This window comes from Cynocephalus volans, chromosome 1 (assembly GCF_027409185.1).
Source record: "Cynocephalus volans isolate mCynVol1 chromosome 1, mCynVol1.pri, whole genome shotgun sequence".
Lineage (NCBI taxonomy): Eukaryota > Metazoa > Chordata > Mammalia > Dermoptera > Cynocephalidae > Cynocephalus > Cynocephalus volans.
In genome coordinates, this window is record NC_084460.1 from 18078283 (window position 1) to 18100507 (window position 22225).

The following is a 22225-nucleotide window of genomic DNA, read 5'->3' on the forward strand; positions in this document are numbered from 1 at the left end:
TCTCTGTATTCAAGGTAACATTGAGTTACGCAACACATGAACTCTGCTACGACGTGGCACATAATGGAAAACTCTGCTCAAATTGGCTTGAGTGAAATGTAGGAATTTGTTATCATGGGTATCTGGTTTCGGGCATGGTTTTAATGAGGTTTTCAGTCTTTTTCATTCCATCAACATCTCTTTTTCTCTAGGTTGCCTTCATTTATAGGCAGACTTTGTCCATATGGTGACAAAATGGCCACTGGGAGCCCAAGACTCCCACGTTTCTTGCTGAATAAATACAGCGGAAAGAGACCTTTCCCTTCCTAATGTTTCAGGAAGTCTTGAAACTGATTCGCACTGGACCTCCTTGTATCACATGCTGTGCCTAAACCAAATGCTTTCTCCAGGGGTATGGAAAAATGCTGACTGGTCAAACTGGTAACCTGCTAGCCTCTGGGAAAAGGGTAGCACGGGAGGTGATGGCAGGGTTAGCATCATTCAATCATGTGGATCAAGAGAGGGTGGGTTTTCCAAAGGAACATCAGGTGCTGTTACTAGAAGGGAGAACAGCTGCTGAGAGGTAAAACCAGCAGTTACCATTAGAGTAGAGGTTTTCAGTCTTACTGCATGTTATAGTCACCTGGGAGGGCTTTTAGAAAACATCTTCAGACATAGTGATTTACTTGGTCTGAGGTGTGGCCTGAGCATCAGTATTATTTTAAACTCTCCAGGTGATTCTAATGAACAATCAAGGCAGAGAATTGCTGCATTAGGGACATTAATAGCTAATTAAGCCATAACCCTGGGGATGCCTTGAATGCTATGGGTTAAAGGATTGCATTTCTCAGGGTAGTGTTTCCAACTCTGGAGGAAGCCCAGGGTCAGTGCCAAAAAGCCAAAAATACACTGTGATGCCCCCAAGCACACAGTGAAAAGTACAGAAGGTCAGCTACCCTGTCAGAGGCCGCCTCTCCCATGGTCAAGGGTAGAGCCCCTTGGAGTTCCCTGTCATCATTTGGCCTGTCGAGCCAATGCCTGATCCCCTGAATCCCATCGGTGTGGGGTGGAACACCGATTCCTATTTTTGCTAGTGCAGTGTTTTCTCCCAGCTGGTTAAAGGACTAGATTCCCCTCATCTCTCCACTTAGGAAAAGTTCTGGCCAATCACAAGAAGCCAACTGGTGACTGCAAATGTGGGGATGAGATGGCAAAATCTGTTTTTGGAGCTGCAGGAGACACACCTGTCAGTGCACAGAGATGCCCCAGAAACTTGTCAGGAGGGCCCTGGCAGCTGCACAAGCCCAAGGGTGTGGGGGAGTATCAGAGGCTGCTGGCTGCCTGGGTCTCTGCATCTAGAATTCCACATCTTCCCTTAACCAGGGTTGAGGCCCTGGGAAAACCACACTGTGGGGCTTCTCCCAGAATTTTAATTTTCAGACCAGGAAGAGAGAATGTTCAGGGAAAGGAAGTGGGGTGCAGTAAGCAAAACAATGGATTGGAAATCTCAATCTCAACAACTAGATTCCTGTCTGTGTTCCTCAGTTTCCTCATCTGTAAAATAGGGTACTAGATACAGCCTGAGAATCCTCCCAGCTCTGCGATTCTGAGGTTATAAAGAGCCAGGCAGGAGCCACTAGCCTGCTTTAGCTTTGGGGTATTTAGGACCCCCCCTTTTTAAGAGAAAAAGACACCCCCTTCCTCCTTGTCCTTTTTCTCCCCTCCTAACCACCATCATTCATGTCAGGAGCATAAATTTTGCACTGGTGCCCAAGGCGTGTGAAAGACAGCCCAGCCAAGTCCCCACGTCTCCCCTGGGTTTTAGTTCCCGCGTTACACAGACAGGTGCTCTGCAGTTCTGCAGAGATGGAGCCAACTGTCCTTCCTTGTCCCCTCCTCTCTCCCCGGCCCCTTCCCTCCTCCGCCCCCTTCCTCCCACCGCTGTTTACTGATCACCCAAGTTGTGATGACGTGCCGGGCGTGGGGCCAAATGCGAGGGCCCCGAATTCATCAGAGGGTGGCTTAGAGGGCTCTGTTCTAATGGAGTCTCCGGGGGCAGATGGAGAGCTAAACAAACAATGACAAGGCAGTGACAGTGGAGCGCCCCGAGGGCTCCCGCGGAAACGAGCACTGGCTGTTTGCAAAACCCTCACGGGGACCCCTGACCCAGGGGACGCCTCGGCGGCGCGCCTCGCCTCGGCAGCAGATTGCAGGGGCGCGGGGGAGGCGCAGCTCTCGTCGCACGTCGCCCGCCCTGCCTGTGCCGCAGTGAGTCAGGAGCCCCGCCTCCCTGCACCTGCCAACGAATCTCCGCCACCCAGCTGACTGCGGCACGGCGGGGACAGATTCCCTCCCGCCCACGGCCGCTGCGCGTGTCCCCCCCCCGCCCCCACCCCGGCGCCCTCGCCTTCTGCTCGCCTGGGGGCTCTGGCTCCCGACCTTCCACCCGCAACCCCGAGCCCCGACCCCCGACCCGAGGCTGCCGAGGGGGTGGGGAGGCCGGCCCAGCTGCGGGGAGGCGAGCTCCCAGCTCAGTGTTCCTTTGCGTCCAAGAATGTAGCCGGGGAAGGGGGAGAAACAGAGACAGTGAGATGACTCAGGATTTTGCAGGGACCGAGACACAGCAGTGCAGAGAGGCCTCAGTGCAGGAGAGGTGGGAGGCAAGACGCCTTGCGAGGCTCCTCCTCTGACCCTTAGCTTGAATTTCTGCAGGAGTAGAAATGCCGTTATGATTTATAGCTCTAAAAATATCAGACTGATGTATTCGGATGAATTCACACCAAGCAGGTGACCCAGAAAAAGGAAATACGATCTCAGAGCCTTGAGCGTCCACCAGATAATCACTCTGCTGGGCGAAGTCCAAGTTCCTTAACGCCGCTGGTCTTTCTAGCTTTTTGGGATTTTGGGGGGAAAAGGCCAGTGGCTGGATGGAACTGAAGAGTGGCAGCTAGGGTCTTTTCAGTCTCAAACCATCCAAAGGGTACATCTTGGCAAAGCCATGCCAGAGTTCAGGGAGCTGAAGAGGGGTCACCAGGTTCTACAGAAGCTCCTGCTGTGGCTGGGACTGATCCAGAGGAACTCTGTCCCTCCGGAGTCACTAGGTATGGGCTAAGGATGGGGGTAGTGGGGGGGGGAGGGGCAGGGGATGGCACTGCCTTGGGCCTCTGGGATGAAGGATGGGCAGTGATTTGTTCAGCAAAGCATATGACCTGGAATCTCAGCTCATAGAGAGGTAATGGGAAGCCCCTTTGTTTCTCGAGTCCATAACAGTTTGCTTTCAGATGAGGAAATGGCTGTCTTTCCTTCATATGCAGCCAAGGTCACACTCTTGGAACCTAAGTCAGATTAATACTCTCACCTGCTCAGATCCCTCCAATGCCTTCCCATCCAAAGTCATTACCGAGCCTCAAAGACCTTCCATGACTGGGCCACTGTTATCCCTCACCTCCGTGCTTTCCTTGTGGCTTCTGCTCCAGCCACACTGGCCTTCTCCCTGTGCCTTGAACACACCAGGCACACTCTTACCTCAAGGCCTCCCCCATGCTGTCCCTCCCCCTGTACTCTCTTCCCCCAGTAATTTATTTCATTTCACTGCTCAAAAGACCATCCTATCCAAAATATGAGCATCCTGTTCACAGCATCTCACTGTCTATCCCCCTAAACCTCCTTGTTTTCATGTTCTCATTATATACTTATTTATCTCTTTATCATATATCTCCCCTAGAATGTGAATTCCCTGAGAGCAAGGATTTTGTTTGGTGGATTGTTCTATTCTCAGTGCCTGGCACATTGTAGATGCTCAATAAATGTTTGTATAAAGAATGAGGTTGGGATAGGCCATGGAATTTGCTTAACTTTATGCAGTCAGTTAGCAGCACAGCCCGGAGGTGAACCCTCATATCCTCCTCCTGACCTAGAACTTTTCTACTATCTCATGCTCAAGCTGGTTATCTGGAAATGATCTCAAAGTGAAATCAGATTGGACAACGTCACCTGAGCAAGCTGGGCACTTTCTGAGCAAGATGTAGTTTTTAAGATTCTTCAATCTCTCCAGAAGCCCAAATGCCCCATTACTCTGGAATATAAATATTTATAACAGTTGTAAGTTCCAATAGGTGCTGAGAGTTTCAGTATGTGGTGCCAACCTGTTGTTTTTCCTGACATTTCTTCTTTAGTCACCTTGGAAGGCTTGGCTGGAAGACAATGTTTATAGAGTTTAGGGCCTTTGTCCTGTAGCTTATCCTACCTGTTAAAGCTGAAGTTAGTTTTGGAAGAATGAGTCTTGCCAACTGAACCCAGCATCATTAGATAAATGTGTTGGAATGTGGCTGACAGTCATTTGGGCAAAAATAAGCATTCTAAGTAGTTCAGTCCTCTTATGGCCATTTTTTGAGCCACACCCTCTAGTTCCTTTTCTTAGCAATGCTTAATTTTCTCTTCGAAGGTTGAATATTATAAAGGATGTCCAAGAATTTCAGCAGAGCTAGTACTTTTTAAAATAGAATGATGCAATGAAATAATTCAGTTAGAGACAGGAATTGGGTTTGTGTCTTGTTTGCTCTGTGTATCAACTCTGTGACCTTCTTTGTACTCTGAGTCCTCATTTGAACAGTTAGGGTTGTACTATCCACCTGAGAGCACCATTGTGTGGTCCAGATGAGTTAGTGTAGAATAAAATGCTTTGTAAGTGCTGCAGTACTGGGTACTCCAGTGCTCAGCATGATGCTACTACAAAGAATATATACATATATATATATATATATATACACATATATATATACGTATATATATATATATATATATATATATATATATATATATATATATATAAAAATATTGAGAACCAAATTCCACCTTTTTTGGGCTACACTCAGGGTGGGTGCTATCTACAAAACACAGCCCCCTGGGGAATATCAAGAAAGGGGTTAAGAGCCCAAATGGAAAATCTGCAGGTATCAAGAGTCAAGTGTGAAATGAGCACTGTGCCAGGGACTAGGGTGGAAATGTGATCGGTGAACACACTGGGATATTTGTGATGGCTGAATCATAGGGCTGGGACTTGTGAGAGTCAGAGGGGCCAGACACATGGTTTTGATTAAACTGAGATGAAGCAGAGTGGAAGGATGGAAGGACAGGTGGGGTGGGAGCTATTTCCTATCTTCCTCCCTTCTTTCATAGTAAATATTGAGTGCTTACCAGCCAGGCATTAGGCATAGTCTCCTCACCATCATATCCAGGAAACTGTCTCCAGATAACTGATGAATGCTCAAGCCCTTCTAAGTGGGTTGGTGTTGGTACACTCTTCTCCCTTCACCCCAGCACGGAGCAGTTGTTTAGTGAAATAAGGGGTTTAAGTCTCTGAAACACCTAGAAAAGCGTATAATTTTCTACAGATGGAAGCTTGCCACAGGTTTCTAGGGAGCCAGAAGAATTCGGTTTTCTGAGGCTTTGTAGTATATGATGCATTTAGCAAAGCTGAAATGGTAAAATCAGTCCAAATAAAACATCTAATCTTACCCTTTTATTGTCAATCTATCCAACACCTATTTTATGTTTTCTATCAGTTGCCTGCTTCTGTGTTGTCTGTTTTCACCAATAAGCCACTGGGGGATGGGCATCCGTCTTTATAGCCCATTGAGAACCAGGTCATTATGAGAAAAACCACATAAGAAATATTGTCTAATGGCAATTCGTTTTCTCTGCTGTGTTAACCATAAAATAGCCTTTGAATGTTCAAAGTTTTCAATCACTGATTAGATATTTATCTGGCACCTATGCTGTTCTCTTTTGTGAGTATGACTTCATGTACTGTCTTGGTCCCTAATAGTACCTTTTCATAATCCTGTGATGATGCAGATTCTGATATTGAAACCCCTGCTAATCTGGAACTTCAGAAGAGGTGGTGATTCACTGCCTGGAAAGAAGCAGAGAGTAATAATAACAAAGGACAGACCCCATTTACATCGAATTGGAAGCAGGAAGATGAAAGAGAGGTGGTAAGTGTATCAGTCAGCTCTTGCTGCATAACAAATCAGATCAAAACACAGTAGATTCAAACAAAATCTTTTTTTCTTGCTCATTTGTCATGGTTGGCTGGAGGTTGGATGATCTAGGCTGGGCCCAGATAGGCTTGGCTTAAAGTGGTGAATGGGTTCAAATCTGTGCACATGTTTCTCATTTTCCTTGGTCTAGTGAGCTATTGTGGGCAGATAATAGGTGCACAAGAGGGCAAGCCCAAACAAACAAGTCTATTTCCAGTCTTGGCTTGGATCACACTTGCTAACATTTCATTGGATGAGGCAGATAACACTGCCACGCCCATCATCCATGTAGCAGGGGAATGTATTCTGCCTCTGGTGGGAGGAATTGCAAAAGGTCATGGATACAGGGAAGAGTTAAGGTCTGACATTAGACCTTTTTGTATCTGGAGTATTCCTAAAATATGGGAATATCACCTTATTCTATCCTCTGATGTTCTAACTCATTACAATCAGTTAACCCATGGATTAGGTTGTTCTAGCAGCAACTGGAATTCTTCCCCAGTGAAGGTCCTTTTGGCCATTGATTCATAGGTGAATGCCAAATAAGATGCATTGCTGGACAGAATCAAAGGGTCTTGGGTTCAAGTCCCAGTGGCACCACTTACCATCTGTGCATCCTTGAGTGGTCATGTAACCTCTCTGAGACTCCATTTCCTTATCTGTAAAATGGGGTAATTATTCACACTTTATTTATCTCATAGGGTTGTTTAAAGATCAAATGAGATTTTGAGTACAAAAATGTTCTGTAAACTGGAAATAACTGAACATGTAGGTTGGTATTTTACTGGGCAAAGAACTCAAAGCCTTCTAATGGGTACTGTTTGCACTGGAGATTTGTGGAAGTCCATCTTCTTATCCAATGCCACTAATTTAATGACTTGCATTATTCTTATGCTTCTTAGGCCTGTTCCTGGGGCAGTCAGATTGAAGCATAAGTAGTTTGAGTTGGGGATGGGATTTTCAAGGTGGAATTATCAGTAAAGGGCCATGTAAAGAGTGGTAAAGCCAAGGAAAAATTTAGTTCACTTTCTGTTCTTCTTAATCCTAATTCTGCCATCAGTGGCCTTTCCAGGGTCTTATAGTGTGAAATTCTGAAGTCAACATCCTTTGTTGCAGTTTTCACTCATTTCTTCCTGATTATTTTCCAGGGGCTTCTCTGGAAGTTGGAGCATGCTGTGGAAGCTGATGCCAACAAATATGGAATGATGCACAGCTTTCAGCAGCATCTTGTGGTTTCCATTGCTTGCCTTTCATCTGTTATAAAATTCTCCATTTTCATGAATCCACCTAAAAATACATACTATTTAACAATCTTAGCAGTCTACATCTTACATATTCATATCTGGAATGCCATCTGTTCTATCTCTTGGTTCCTAGGTGTGCACCATCCAACCTCATCGAGGAGGTAGCCTGGGGAGTCCATATGGCTTCTGGCATTTTCCTGGCCATACCAGTACCTGAGCTCAGATCCAGCAAGTGATCCAGGATTAGGGATGAGCATCAAACCAAATGCACTAAGGTTGGATCTGCAGTATAATCTGACTTTTCAGGCCGTTTCTGAAGGGAGAAAAAAAGGCCATGATATGTTTCTTGCAATGTCTCAGTGACAAAACTCATTATGTGGGAGGTTTTCTCCCCAATGCAACTGTTTAGGCAAGGCCACTAAATACAGTGGTATATTCTTAAGTTTTCTAATAAACATCCCACATCACCTCCAAGATAGGTTATAGGGTTGAAACGTGAGCTTAAAATAAAACAAACACACAAATCAAGCAAAAAACATTAAGCCAAAATTGAGGGTAGTAAGAAGGGAGCGTGGAACCAAGATTTCTTAGTTCCAGTCCCAACTTTGTCCCTAACTAGCTATGAAGTCTTTAGCAAAGCAATTCACTGATCTGTTCTTCAGTTTCCTCATCTGTGATAGAAGTGACTGGAGCAGGTGCCGTACAGTCCTGTGCAATGTTATCATCTAAGTCTTTTGTGCCTTCTCTGTCCTTACTGGTAAAATGAAGATGTAGGACCATTTTATCTAAAAGATGCTGCTGTGGATTGATCGAATTGTGTCCCTCAAAGGTCACATATTAGAAGCTTAATTCCCACTGTAACTGTTGAGGGTGGGAAATCCTATTATGGTAAGTGAAAGGTGGGGCCTTGAAGAGATGATTAGATTGTAGGACCAAGCCTAATGAATGGAGTAATAATGGTGGTCACGGGCATGGTTCTGAGGGCTTTAAAAGGAGAGCACATGAAAAGCTGTCCCTTTCTCTGCTCTGCCGTTTTCTGCCATGTGAGACTCCTGGGTCACTGTTGCCACCCCCAAGACCCTCACCAGATGTGTTCCATGAACTTTGTACTTCCCAGCCTTCAAAATTGTAAGCAATATATTTCATTTTCTTTATACATTACCCAGTTCCAGGAATTTTGTTATAAGCAACAGAAATGGACTAATACAAGTGCTGACTCTGCTAACCCAGGATTGTGCTTTTTTTTAACCAATCCATTTTTTTTTTAATTCTTAAATTCTTGACCTTACAGAACTAAACTGAAATTTATTAACATTCCACTCTTACGTTTCTTATCGACAAACAGAAATAAAATCCATGAGCCAAAAAACCCAAAACAAAACTAAAACCAGGGAAAAGCTTACAAAACTAAATATGGATTCCCAGCATTAACAGCTGAACAGAAAACGTGATTTTTAAATTCTTAGTAGATGATAAAGTTGCGTAGAAACTGAACACTTACAAATTATTTAAAACCTGGAATCACTGACCAGATATTACACAGTTGGATCATGGGAAAACAGCAGAAAGGGATTCTGAGTTAACCTACACTGTTGTAGCTGCACCCCATGCCCTTCTCAGAGGAAAGCCTGGCATTGATTAGATACTGGGCCAGACTCATACTGGCAGCAGAACCAGTGATAGTAACCTGCCTACCAGGGGCCCCGGACATCTGGGGGATCTCATTAATGTTGGCGCCTTGGCATCCCATTATGCGGCCAATTAAGTTATTTGCAATGTTGATTCCATGGGTGGTTTGAGTAGATGCATCCGAACTTGCCCAATAGCCTTTCACCTCTGGGGAGCTGGAGTCAATTCCGGCAGCTCTGGTCCCGCCGTGCATCATGGCAAAGTGAGACTGTGGTCTTGCCCCCAGATTCAGCATGGCCGGATCCAGTGGAGAAATGATGTGTTGTCCTTGAATCGAGTCAGTGTCTAGAGGTGGTCCCTCCAGGTCATGGGTGGCGTGGGGGTAGCCCGCAGCGTCGCTGCAGCAATCCTGGCCGCCCGTGCAGATGACTGGGGAGCTGGCCGGCCTGGGCTGGTGCGAACGGCCAAGACTCTCCCTTGCAGAGACTGGGAGAGCGTCTCCAGCATGACCAGGCAGATCAGCTTGACACACTCGGTGACAGACTGCGGCACGCCAGCAATGGTGATGGCCTGCTCGGTGGAGTTGGGCAGCATGTCCCCCGCCACCTGGACCTGGGCCCCAGTGCTCTCGTGGATCTCTTGGATCTGACAGCCGCCTTTCCCAATCAGGGAGCTGCACTGAGTGGCCGGCACCGCCAGCTTCACGGTGACCGGCAGCCTGCTTCACGGTGACCGGCAGCTTCACGGTGACCGGTCATGGAGCTCCAGCTTGACGTCGATCATAGCGAAGGCCTTGAAGATGGCACTGGTGGGACCGGTCAGAGTGACGATTCTCTCTGGACAATTCCCCTCCGAGATGTTGATCTGCGCGCCACTCTCCTCGCGGATCCTCTTAACCGACTCCCCTTTCTTCCCAATGATGCTTCCTACTGCCTTTCCGTGCATGAGGAGCTGAATGGTGACAGTCACGTTTAGTCCACTCTCAGTCACACCGGCGTCCATGGCGAGCGCCGGGCGGCGTTCGGGGCACTTGGGCTCGGTACAGGGTCAAGTCATTGGTGGCTGGCGGGGGAGGGGAGGTGTAGACCCCAAACGGCCCGGCACGAGGCTGGCGAAGGCCCGAGGACCGCGTGAGCGAGGGGGCACGGGCGTCGTGGCAGGGACGGGCGGCGGCGGTGGTGGCGACTTCGGCGGCAACCTCCTGATGGCCCTTTTTGGTAGAAGTGCAATGGAGTAGCACTGGGGTCAGTGCAAGCCCCGTGGGCCGTACAAGTTCTTTGGCAAGCACAGAGGAGAAGTGGGCCTTTCCTCATTGGGGCTCAAGTGAACGTTTTGTTTAAAATTCCTCAAATAAAAATAAAACAAGAGAGTGTACTTTTAAACATTTTTCATGTAAATAACAGACAATATCTCATTAGAAAGATTAGTCAGGGAGTGCATTATTTAAAAGTGTGCTTTTCATCTGACAGGTACTATTTGGAGCGCATGTTTCTGGCAGAGCCCCACACTTGGTAATGTGTTTGTTAGTGTGGAGGGTTTAGGAACTGGGAGAGAGGCTACACAGGGCAGTAAATCCAGAAATTAAACAAGTCTATATTATTCATCTTTCAGGACCACCAAATTAATAACCTCAGTGACTGATTCTTTCAGTAGAAGAATCTAGACAACTCAATGCCACTGCTGGAGCCTGAGAATTAATGAACGTCCTCTGTATTTTGGCTTATTCATGCTTTTACTTTCTCTTTCTCGCCTAAAATCTTCCATCTAGTACATCACCCTCTGTATGGCCAGCACTGACAGGAAAGAACATTTTGGCTTCCCGGGTTTTAAATTCATAGCTTCCCTATAGGCTAAGTCTATTTCAAGATGGTCTGTGTATACATCAGTCTATTTTGGGGTGGGAAGGTGAAAATCATGTAAGCCAAACAGCTGTTGGAGTGCATTTTAAAAGTTATAAGTAGATGATACTTTTTAAAAATAACTTCCTGGTGGACCTAAGTACAAGTTATATAATTAGAAGGTGATGCCAATAAGCCAATAGGAAAGAGGGGAAGTAAGACAGAGAAAGGGAGGCCACCAATGAAGGGCTGATAGTGCACTATCAAGCAAGTTAGGCTCAGTCCCACAGAGGAATCTGAGAGTCTGTATAGAACATGTACCTCAGTGTTATCCCCAGGAAACAAGGAAGCTAGGGTATTTATCCACCAACTCCTGCCAGTCATTGGTCAGAGCTGCTTAAGAGGGGTGTTTATTATCTAGCACTTCTGGACTGTCTTGAGCTAAAGTGGAACCATTAGAGTAAGCTCTCAGGAGTAAGAATTCAGGGAGCAGAGCAAGACAGTGATAAGATCTGAAGGGATATGGGCAGGGTTCCACCTGCACTTGCTACAAATAGACACATCAACGAGACCACATATAACAAATACATATATATGTAGATAAAAAGTATTAGAATTCTCAACTCAAACTTCAGTAATAAAGAAGGCATAATGATTCAAAACTGAAATGTCCAAAGATTAATGTAGCTTCAGGTAAAGCTTGATCCAGGCTCTTAAATTCTTTGACCAGGTATAGGCTTCTTTTTTCTAATTCTTTCTACCACTTACTGCATGTTGGCCCCATTCTTGATAGTTTCTATATTCATGGTTGCTCAATAGCTAACAGTAGCTCCCAGGGGCTATATTTTCTAGGTTCGACGTCCAGCTGAGAAGAGAAAGTCTGTTTTTTGAATAGGTTGGAATTATTTTTTTGGACCATGATTGGCCTGATTAGGGTTGTATTCCCACCTTTATTTCAATTACTGCAGCCAGGGGGCTTAAGTCTTTTAAAACTCACTTTTGGGGAGGGGAGTGACTCTAACTCAAAATACATGGTTGAGAAATATGAAGTAATACTAGGGCCCTTAAATCAAACAGCACTGGTATTTGATAACCTTAAGCAAAGGAGCTAAATCATGAATACTATTTCTGTACCCTCATGTCAGAATCCAGCCGAAGGTCCAGGGAGGAGAGAAACAGGTTAGCTATGATGTGGTAAGGAGAGTGGGGGAACAGGAAGAAAAATTGGTGGTGAAAAGCTTGGGTACCAACAGCCACTCCGGGGAGCTGAATTCAGACTGTATCTTTGACAACACTAATGCTGGGTAATATTTATTTAGCTGAGTCTAATAAGCAGTGTAAAGAGTCTCATCTTTCAAACTGGCACAGCAAGGGGCCATTGCAGCCAGGCTGCTGATAATTAACAGTGAAATGCCTGGCGTACTCTCTCCCTGCAATATCCGAAGGGATGCCTAGGACTGCTGGGTAAATTCATTTTCCTCTTGCTGGCTGGGATAAGGATGGAAATTGCTGCAGAAAATTACTGGAGAGGCAGCCAGCCAAGGGCAGAATAAAACGGCTGCTCTGAGCAGGCAGGCTGAGGAGGGCAACCCAGCTCTTAACCGTAGAAGATCATGTCCTCACACGCTTTGCACTTTCAGCACCCACAAGCGTAGTCCGATGCAGGTGACGGGAGTCATATTGTTTATAGTGCATAAGCATCACATTTGAAGCAGCAGTTGCAGAATCATAAAATATTAGAACTCAAATCAACCTTGAAGATTGTGTAATTCAATCATTTTTACTGATGAAGAAACATACACTTAGAACAGATGTGTGGCTTGTCTAGCCTCACAGTGAATTTGTTGTAGGGTTGACACAAGAACCCAACACTGTTAATTGCCACTTCAGTGTTAATAACAATGTCTATGATCTCAATTCTTGAGATTTAATGTGAACGTAGATCTTATTCCTCTTTTACAGCTGAATCATTTGGTGGAATTCATACAGCAAGTCAGAAGATGGAAGGCTGCAAACCTAATTCATCCTGTCCATAAATAATTCTGGAGGTCCTCTCTAACAAACTAATAATAATGAGGAGGAGGACAGTAGATAGACAATTATTTAGCTCTCATAATATACCAGGCACTGTGTTCAATAATTTATATGAATTATTATTTTTAATTTTAATCCTCAAAATAACTCTTTGATGTGGTTACTATTTCCATTGTACGGTGAAGAAAATCGAGGTTTACAGAGTTTATGAACTTGCCCAAGATCACACAATGAGTGAATAGTGGAGCCAGTGTCAGATATCACATGGTCTTTTTCAAGAGCTTGTACCTGTAACCACCACTAACCTTGACTTTTTCTTCTTAGCCCTGCTGGTATTTCAATGACTTCTCCAGTAAGAAATTCTGTATCCTGAGAAATCTGGTATAATTTCTTTTACCCCTAACAAAAATAATCATAAAATCATTGTGCTTGGTAGAATTGCTGTTAAAGATTTTGCAGATTTGGCAAATTTTTTGTTTGTTTTTAAAGAGGACTGCATGTGAAACACATTTACATATTAGAGGACACTGTTCCTAAACATCAGTTCAAAAGACGGATTTATTAGAATTTTAAAATGAAATTATTTCTTTTATTGCTGATGCTAAGTAATGAAGACTATGCAGGTTTCATCCTAGGATTAGTGTACTGTGGAGAATCTGACCCCACCCAAAGTATCCCTGTCAAATAGCCTCGCTTTCTTCCCATTTCTCCACCCCTGATCTGCATGACTTCCAATTCTCCTTCCTCCAGTTTCTCCAGATGGCAGACATCTTTCAGCCTCCTGGCTCCTGCAACTTCTTCCTACTGAATTGGAGCCAATTCCTGAAATCCAGCTTCCTCCTCTTCAAATGGGTGTGTGTAGTTTCTACAAGGACAAGGCCATCTGACTCCACTGCCTGTTGTCTTCTCTTGCCAAGGTCCTTATTTGACCTCAGTTTTTCCCCAATTGGTCCCCATGGAGTGGTGACTATTGGCTTAACTGGGATCAAGTTTTCATGTTGGCTACCGTTCATCTTACGTCTTCTTTCCTCACCTTCACAATTGATATCCCACTCTTCTCCACTTTAGATTTTTCAACACCCACTGTAATGGCATTATTATAATGTGGGGCAGATGGGTTAATTCTGAAATTTTAAACATTAAAGCATTTTTGTCAATTGTACACCAGAGTGCCGGCTCAAACAAGAGCAAAGAATCATTTGCTTATCTATAGGGATACTGGAGGAACTGCTTAGCATGAAAGAGCAACCCACCACAAAAGAATGGATTATTGAGGCAGAGGCAAGAATCACGTAAAACATACCTTAGTGTGGTTGGTAGTTTCTCTTTTTTGATCTTTTTCTATCTTATCTTGGCTCATTAGTACCTAAATTTGCCTGTCCTTCCTATCTTTAAAACAATCACTGTTTTGTATACTGTTGTTCAAGCTTTTACTACATTACCAGTAAAATATTGTCCTTTTGCTGTCTTCTAGACATTTTCAATCTACCTAAATGTTTACGATATGTATAATTGAGCAACTCAATTGATGGGGTTTGTACTGTTCATTAAGATATCACCTTTAAACAGGAACATATTTCTTCTGCCAGATCTTATCTTGATCTTCAGTTTGAGTACTTCTTACTTTCCCTCTGCATCAGTGTTTATGTTTTATTATTTCATTAAATTTTTTATTCCCCTTATGACAAGACTTGATGAAAGCTATGGATTTCCTCTCTCCAGTAAAATGTCCAGACATCACTCATACACACACACACACACACACACACACACACACACACACACACACACACACACACACAGAATTGTAGCCACAATTTCCAAGTGTTTGTTGACCCTCACACCCACTGAAATCCATTTTGCACACTGCTATTGGACTAATAGTTCTATATGATAGGTGAGTCATCTTACTTTCCTACCCCCTGTCACCTCTAGAATAAAATCCAAAGCCTTCCATGGCCATTGCATAAATTACTCTTCCCTTCTATTTATCCTCTGTTTTAGCAACTTTTTGTGCTTTGCTTAGGCTGTTCACTTGAGCTGGAATGCCTTTCTTTCATTCTCTATATTAAAGAATCATATGCATCTTTTCCCATTCCCACTAATGACACTTTCTGTAAATCCCCCTATAACCCCAACCAACACAGAAGGCACAAACACAATCAGGATTTATCTCTCCTTTCTTTGCTTTCCAACTCCCTGAAGCTTTTATCTTTTTGGTAGTACTTAGGACCACATAAATTTTAAGACTAAACAGGACCTAAAACCATTTGGAAAGCTTCCATTGAGTTTGCCTCCTATTATTCATTCATTTGTAAATACTAATAAAATTTAAAAATATTTGATGTAAAACTTCTCTGTGCCAGGCACTGATCTGGGCATGGGAACACAGAGCAGACGAGACAACGGAGCCTCTGCTCTCATGGAACTTCCTTTCTACGGGGAGAAGAATGACTAAAAATAAATTTTGAAAAGAAAACAATGACAAACACTTTCAAATATAGAGAATTTGTAGGAACATTACTTTGAGAAATGTGGTGGAGAATGACTGGGGGAGGGGGAGGAAGAAATTTTTTTTTTAAACTGGGAGGTCAAGAAAAGTGTCTCTGACATTTGAATTGAGACCTGAATGGCAGGAAGGAGCTGGGCATGCGATGATGGAGGGAGAGAATGTCTGGCAGAAGGTATAGCAAGTGCAAGGGCCCTGAGGTGGGAGCTTTCTGAAGCACATCAGAAGGCCAGTTGCGGGGAGGGAAAGATGTTCTTAGATGAGGCCAGGGAGCTCAGTAGGAGCAAGGAGTTTGGAATTTACTCAAAATGACGTAGAAGCTTCTAAGTCTGCAAGGTCCTTGAGAGCAGACATACCTTAGTTATCTCTGTATTGCTAGAAGAAATAAATGCTTGGAAAAAGAAATAAATGCTGGGCAAAAGAAATAAATGCTGTAAAAAAAAAAAAAAAAAAAAGGCTTTACAACCAACCAAGTCATTATGAGAATGTTAAGATGTTCCTTATTGTAAACCAGAAGAAAGTGTTTCCTAGGCTACGCATTATGTATACGTCCATGGCCACATTTGGCTAAGAGGAAATTTAGCCATTGAGTAACAACCCTTGGATTTTAATTTCCTCCAAGGACCATTGTGGGGACTTTTATGGGCTTATAACAGTCCTACTTGCCTTGCAAGTTCCTATTCATTCTACCTTCTTCAATTTTATCTTTTCACTAAAATGGTTTGAAGCCTCAGGAGTTTCGTAAGCTTCAATCTGTTCTTGGCTTTTTGCCTCTGACATTCAATTTTCACACCTACTTTTATGAATTCAAGAATGGTACTAGACTGGCTTCCTCTGATAGGATTCTTTCCCTTTCCACACATTTGTCAAGCATTACTTATTTAGAAGGTTGTATAAAACATATATGTTCAGCCTGAAGAATAGTATAAGGTGAAATAGTTGTGTAACCTCTACTCAGGTTAAGAAATAGAATGTTGCGTTTCAGAATGTGGGATTTTAGAACTGAAAACAACGTTCAGAAACAAAATCACCCAGTTGGCACCTTTTTGCAGATGAAAAGACCAAAACTTAGAATTGGCAAGTAGTTTTATACAGGCCATACAGTTGTTATTGATGGAGTTAACAGAGAATCATGAACTTTAAATTAGCAGGCGCAACAGACATCGGAGGCTCCATTTCCCAGATCAGCTTGTGTGGACTCTAGGTAAACATTTTCAGTAGCAGTTGAATGAGGAGGAGCTAATTATCTCATGAAGAGTTCTCCTATCCAGGTGTTCTCTGTGAAGGCAAACTGATGGCCTACTCTGAAGGAGCTTGCTGATCTCAAATGTGGTTGGATATTTAACATGGAGTTCTTTCTTTTTCCTTTTTCTTTTTTGTTACTAACTAGGCTCATGTTTAGAGATGTTCTTTTCTAAGTATCATAAGATTTTTGGTAAGTAAATTGTCTATGAGTAGTGGAATTTGAAGTAGTTTGGAATTCTACCTTAGAGGCTTTTTGTTCCAAAGACAGTTTAATTAGAAGGGTGGGGGCATATCTGATCCTTTCCCTGGTAGGGTTGAGATTTGGGCCTAGGTGATTCTATATCATTAGCATTGTCTCTCTCTGCTCACCCCACCCCTCTCAAACACCCTCCCTACCCCCCTCAATGAACCAATTTACTCCAGTACCTTGGAAGCACCCAAATAAGGGGACAATAGTCATGCAAACATCTGCGTTTCTCCATGCAACACCTTGCTCCCCACAGCAGACTTTCCTGACCTTCACTAGGGGAGGGCCAACATTTCTTGATCCCTAGGAATTAATTCAAAGGTAGGAAACGCAAATTGTTTTCTATTCCAGGCAGAAAATATAAGTAAAGTATATTAGAGTTAAACATCAAAGAGTAATGAGGGACCATGATCAACTGAAGACCATCTGTCCAGTTTAAAGATATCTACATTAAAAAATTTTTAAGTATTCTGTGAAGACCGTACAAAATTTCTCTGTAGGTGGAATGAGGCCTGTAGCTACCACCTTCCAAGTTGGTCATTTCTGAATCTTTTCATACTAGACAAATCAAATTAAAATTGCCCAAAAGTGTAATGGTGGTGAGGGAAAAATTCACAGGGAAAAATTCGCATGTGGGTTCAGGGTTCTGGTGGTGATGGTGGTGGAGAGATGATGGATAGAATGGAGAAATGTGGAGGAATTTGCTATGAAGTATCCTGTCTCTTGGTGAAACTAGTGTGATTTACCATTTTATTTTTCCATGCTTGCTTTGAGTTTTATTTTTCCCCAAGCTGTCTTCCAGTTCACAAATTCTCTTTTAGCTCTGTCTATTCTGCTGTTACAATCATGTATTAATTTTCACTCTGTCTAATATCTTTCAGTTCTAGAATTTAATTTTGTTCTTTAAAAAATCTTTACAATTCTTTTTCAAAAATTTCAATCTTAATTTTTATCTATTTAAAATAGCAAAAACTTATTAAAAAGTGATTCTTATATTCATATATAAGGAGACTCTATGGTTAGCTTTCTATTGTCTGAAGTTTTTGATGCTATTTTTAATGTTATTTTGCTGCCTTCTATTTTTACCCAACTTCATTTTATGTAAGACATTATATTTTTTAAAAATTGTGGAATTAATTTTATCCTAGGATGAATTCTCTAGAGAGAAATTTTATTTCTTTCTGACATGTGCCTGAGAGAGTAGCAATTTGAGGTCACCTTAATTCAAATTAGGGATTTATATTATCTGGACAACCAAGACCACTCAAAGCTAGGCTGTGTGTGAGAGCTGGGGGAACTTGATTCCAACTTTTGTCCCCCTGACCCAGGTAAGCTGACAAAAAACCCTTTTCCACATCTCAGATGCATCTTTCATGAGCAAAATGTGGCATCGAATAATGGGTCACCTCTCTGGATTTCCAGTGTCCTCTGGATGTTGTCTTGGTAATTCTTTACTATTTTTTTTTCACTCTTTTATGCTTTCAAGACACCAAGCTACACTCATGATGCAACCCTTCATATATATAGATATGAATGATCGAGAGAGAAGGTGTGAGATTTTAGAAAATATATAACTTGGGATCCTGAAAACTGAACCATTTTTTTTTCTTGACAAACTCAGGATGTGTGACATCTTCAGAATCAACTGAGTTCTTTTTGTGAGGTTCAGCTAAAGCTTCAACTTCTTTCCAACACATCCTTCTGAAGGGTTTGCAAGTTGGCATATCAATCTGTGAGTACTTGCAAAAGAAGGCTTTCTTAATTTTCTTGGCTTAAAATTCCTTAAACACATAAAGAAGTTTTTTATAGTAAACTTTTTATTGAAATATAAATTAAATACAGGAATATGCACATATTATAAGTGTGCAACTGAATTAATTTTGGTAAAGTTAACACATCTGTGTAACCAGAACCCAAATACAGAACCAGATCATTACCCAGGTGTGTCTCTCATGTTCCCTTCTAGTCACACCTTAAGGGTAACCACTATCCCAACTTCTCACACCATGGATTAATTCTGCTTTCTTTTGAAACTTACACATAGGATCATTTAGTATGTATGCTTTTTGTGTCTGGTTGTCTGGGTTCTTTCTCTCAATAGTATGTTTGTGGGATGTATCAATGTTATTGCATGCAGTTGTAAATGATCTATTCTCATCTTTTGCATAGTAATACACTGTGAATTCCAACATAATTTATTTATTTTCATTGTACTGTTCATGGACATGGTGATTCTCACCATTTTTGGCTATTACTAATATCACTATTAGAAAAATTCTTGTGCATTCTTGTTACCTTTTAGTAAACGTAAGTATCAGGAAGGTTCTTGATCTTTTATTTTCTAAGTTTTATCCTGTTCACCAGGACTTTGATGCAGATACTTGTCCTCTGATCTCTTAATTTTGACCATATACAGATAAAGACTCTGAAATTGTTTTCATGAGCTGCTTTCTGGGTGAGCTGGGGGCACTTTGTCCAGATGACTGTGGTCTTTTGAATGGGCTATAGTGCCAGAATCTAGTGGTCAAATCGAATGAGTTTGATAAAATGGTGAAAAGACCTCATTAGTAGAGTGCCTCATTTTGGCTTAAACCATGGGTCTGTTTGTGATTTCTGAACAATTGTTCGTGGTTCTACCCTGTGAGCCAAGTTATATCTCCTACCCATTACAGATTGTCATAGAAATTAATTCTACCATGTATCAATTGAATCTTTTGAGAATGTGAGAAAAGCCTGTTTATATCTATAGTATAGTCCCTTATGAGAATATCATTATAATCCTAATAGATAATGACAGTCTATGAGAATTAACAAAATATCTTCGAGTTGCTTGAAATCCACTTGGATAGAAACACTGTTCATACATTAGAGCAAAAGATGCTTAAAACAGGATATTATGACCAATGTGGGTTATTGTCATGTATGCCTCAAAGCTAAACAGATGGCATTGACAGGAATTAGAATAGAATTACTCATTTATTCTGCAAAGCCAACTGAGCCTCTACTATCTGCTACTCTCTATGCTAATGTAATTTGCATTAAATGATATTAAATTAAATGTTAATTATATAATATCATGCCATCGCAACATGATATACTATGATTTCAATGAGTGATAAGAGTTAGGGAGAAAATAAATCAGAGTAGGGAGAAGAGTGGGAGCAGGATGTTATTTTAGATGAGGAGGCAGGAAGGTCAGGAAGTATCTTTAAGTGAACAACCTGGGTGGAGTGAGGGAGTAAATCTTGCCAAGAACTGGGGGGAAAGTATTCTGGAAAGAGGAGTTGCAAGATCAAATGCTCTGCAAGGGACACAGGATTGGCAGATTCATGGAAGAATAAAAGGACAGTGTGGCTGGAGTATAGTGAGCAAGGGGGACAAGGAGAGGAAATCAGATGAGACAGGAAGAGGAAGACAGGAGCCACGTTAAAGAGTTTGGGTTTTATTCCAAGGGCAATACGAGTGTGGGTAGGGAGTGTATAGTTTAATTGAATATGTAGTATGGGAAGATCAATGTAGCTGCTACATATGGAGTGGATTATAGGCACTAAGAATGGAAGCAGGGCAGTACACCTAAATTCTGGGCTTGGGGGTGGGGAAGATATATGTCGTAGAAGCTGTTACAGGACAAAGTAAGAAAGCAGTCAACATAAGTGTGCAAATTGTCAGAATTTCAGGTTGAGAAGATATCGGGTGAACCACTACATTCCACCCCTTTACTTTACAGATGAGAAAACCAAGGCTCAGAGAGGTTAAGTAACTTTCCTAAGGTGAAGATGTGATAACCACATTAAAACACAAAGGGATTTGGAGGAAATTAATTTCTGATCCTAAGTTAAACTATTCATATGCAATAAAGTGAAATTATGGGTAAGAGTTACATAAACATTTTGAAATTGAGAGTGGAAACTTTTTTTTTCAAAAGCTGTAATTCTGGAAAAAACTAAATGCCCAGTTTATAATCTGTACATGCATTTTATTTTATTTTAATTTTTTGTCTTTTTCGTGACCGGCACTCAGACAGTGAGTGCATTGGCCATTCCTATATAGGATCCGAACCCGCGGCGGGAGCGTCGCTGCGCTTCCAGCGCCGCACTCTCCTGAGTGCGCCACGGGGCTGGCCCCTGTACATGCATTTTAGAAAAGCAATATGACTCTGAACTTTTTAATGACAAGGTCATGCCTTATTAATTTTCCTAAAATTGTTGTTGTGAACAATACTTGGCATACAGTGGGTGCTTTATAAATGTTTGTGAAATGAATATATTATGAAACTGGGAGTTGGAAGAATTCTGGAAGGTTTTAGAGAAAGGGAGAAAGAAAAAGCACATGTTCTGTACTTAGCACTGTGCTAATATTGAGGCAGAACAGTTAAAGTATTAGTAGTCAGGATGCTTTGGATTGTTAGTGACAAAAACCCAGTTCAACCTGATTTAAATATTAAAGAATGTTTATTGACTCATGTAACTAAATCCAGGGTGTGGGGCTAATTTCAGGTCTGGCTAGATCCAGGGCTCATATGGCATTTAAAGGAGTCTCTCTGTCTCTGTTCCCATCTCTTTCTGTTTATTTGTTTGTATTTCCTTCATGTTGGCTTGATTCTCAGGCAGGCTTTCTTCACATGGAGGTGTGCCTACAGTTATAAGGTTATATCTTCTAGTTTATTAACACCCACAGAATTGCCTTTCCCAAGTGGTTCTATCACAAATCCTCAGACTCATGTCCATTGTCTATGATTGTCCAGGCTTGAATCATGTGACCATATCTAAACCAGTCAAGGTGGCCCAAATGATGAAATGATCTAATTCTCCAGGCCTGGGTCATGTGCTCAATCAGCCCATGCCAGGCTACTCAGCCTGCGTGAGCATGAGCTGAGACTCGGGGAGGAAGTGTTTCCCAAAGGACGAGTGAGGAAGTATTAGCCAAAATCTGTAGAGTGGATAGTACAGGCAAAACAACAAAGATCTTCTATCCAGGAAAAAGTAGAAAAAGGGAATCCTGTAGCCAAAAAGGAAATTTTTGTGTATGAAAACCCCCTAATACCTACAGCACCTCAACTCTGCAGCAAGACTTGTCAGCTCAGTATTCAAATATTCCTTCGCTAGCAGTACTGACAGTGCAGATATTTGTAGATGTTTTCAGAGGTTCTACCTATTGTCTTTCATGCTTGCTGTGAAAGCTGTGTTCTCCCAAGGCACCCTGAGAAATTAAATGAACTTCTTGTGTACATAAGAGCTCACAGGGCTGGTGGCTACTACCACATTTTTCTTCTTACACACTCTCCAGTCATTTGTATGGAGCCCCAGACCATACTCATGGTTCATCCATAGCTTTTCTTGAAGCCATTCTTTGTGTTTATGGAAGGAGCCATCCACTGAGCCCAACATCTGCTTTCCTAAGATGCTCAAGTGCTAGGCCAATGGAGTGGTAAGCCAGATGGGGTGGTGGTTCAGGTACAT

General features: G+C 42.5%; 1 pseudogene; it reads right to left on the reverse strand.

The window, feature by feature from the left end:
- Positions 1–8738: 8738 nt before the first annotated feature.
- LOC134387010 (poly(rC)-binding protein 1-like) lies at positions 8739–9895 on the reverse strand (annotated as a pseudogene).
- Between the last annotated feature and the right edge of the window lie 12330 nt (positions 9896–22225).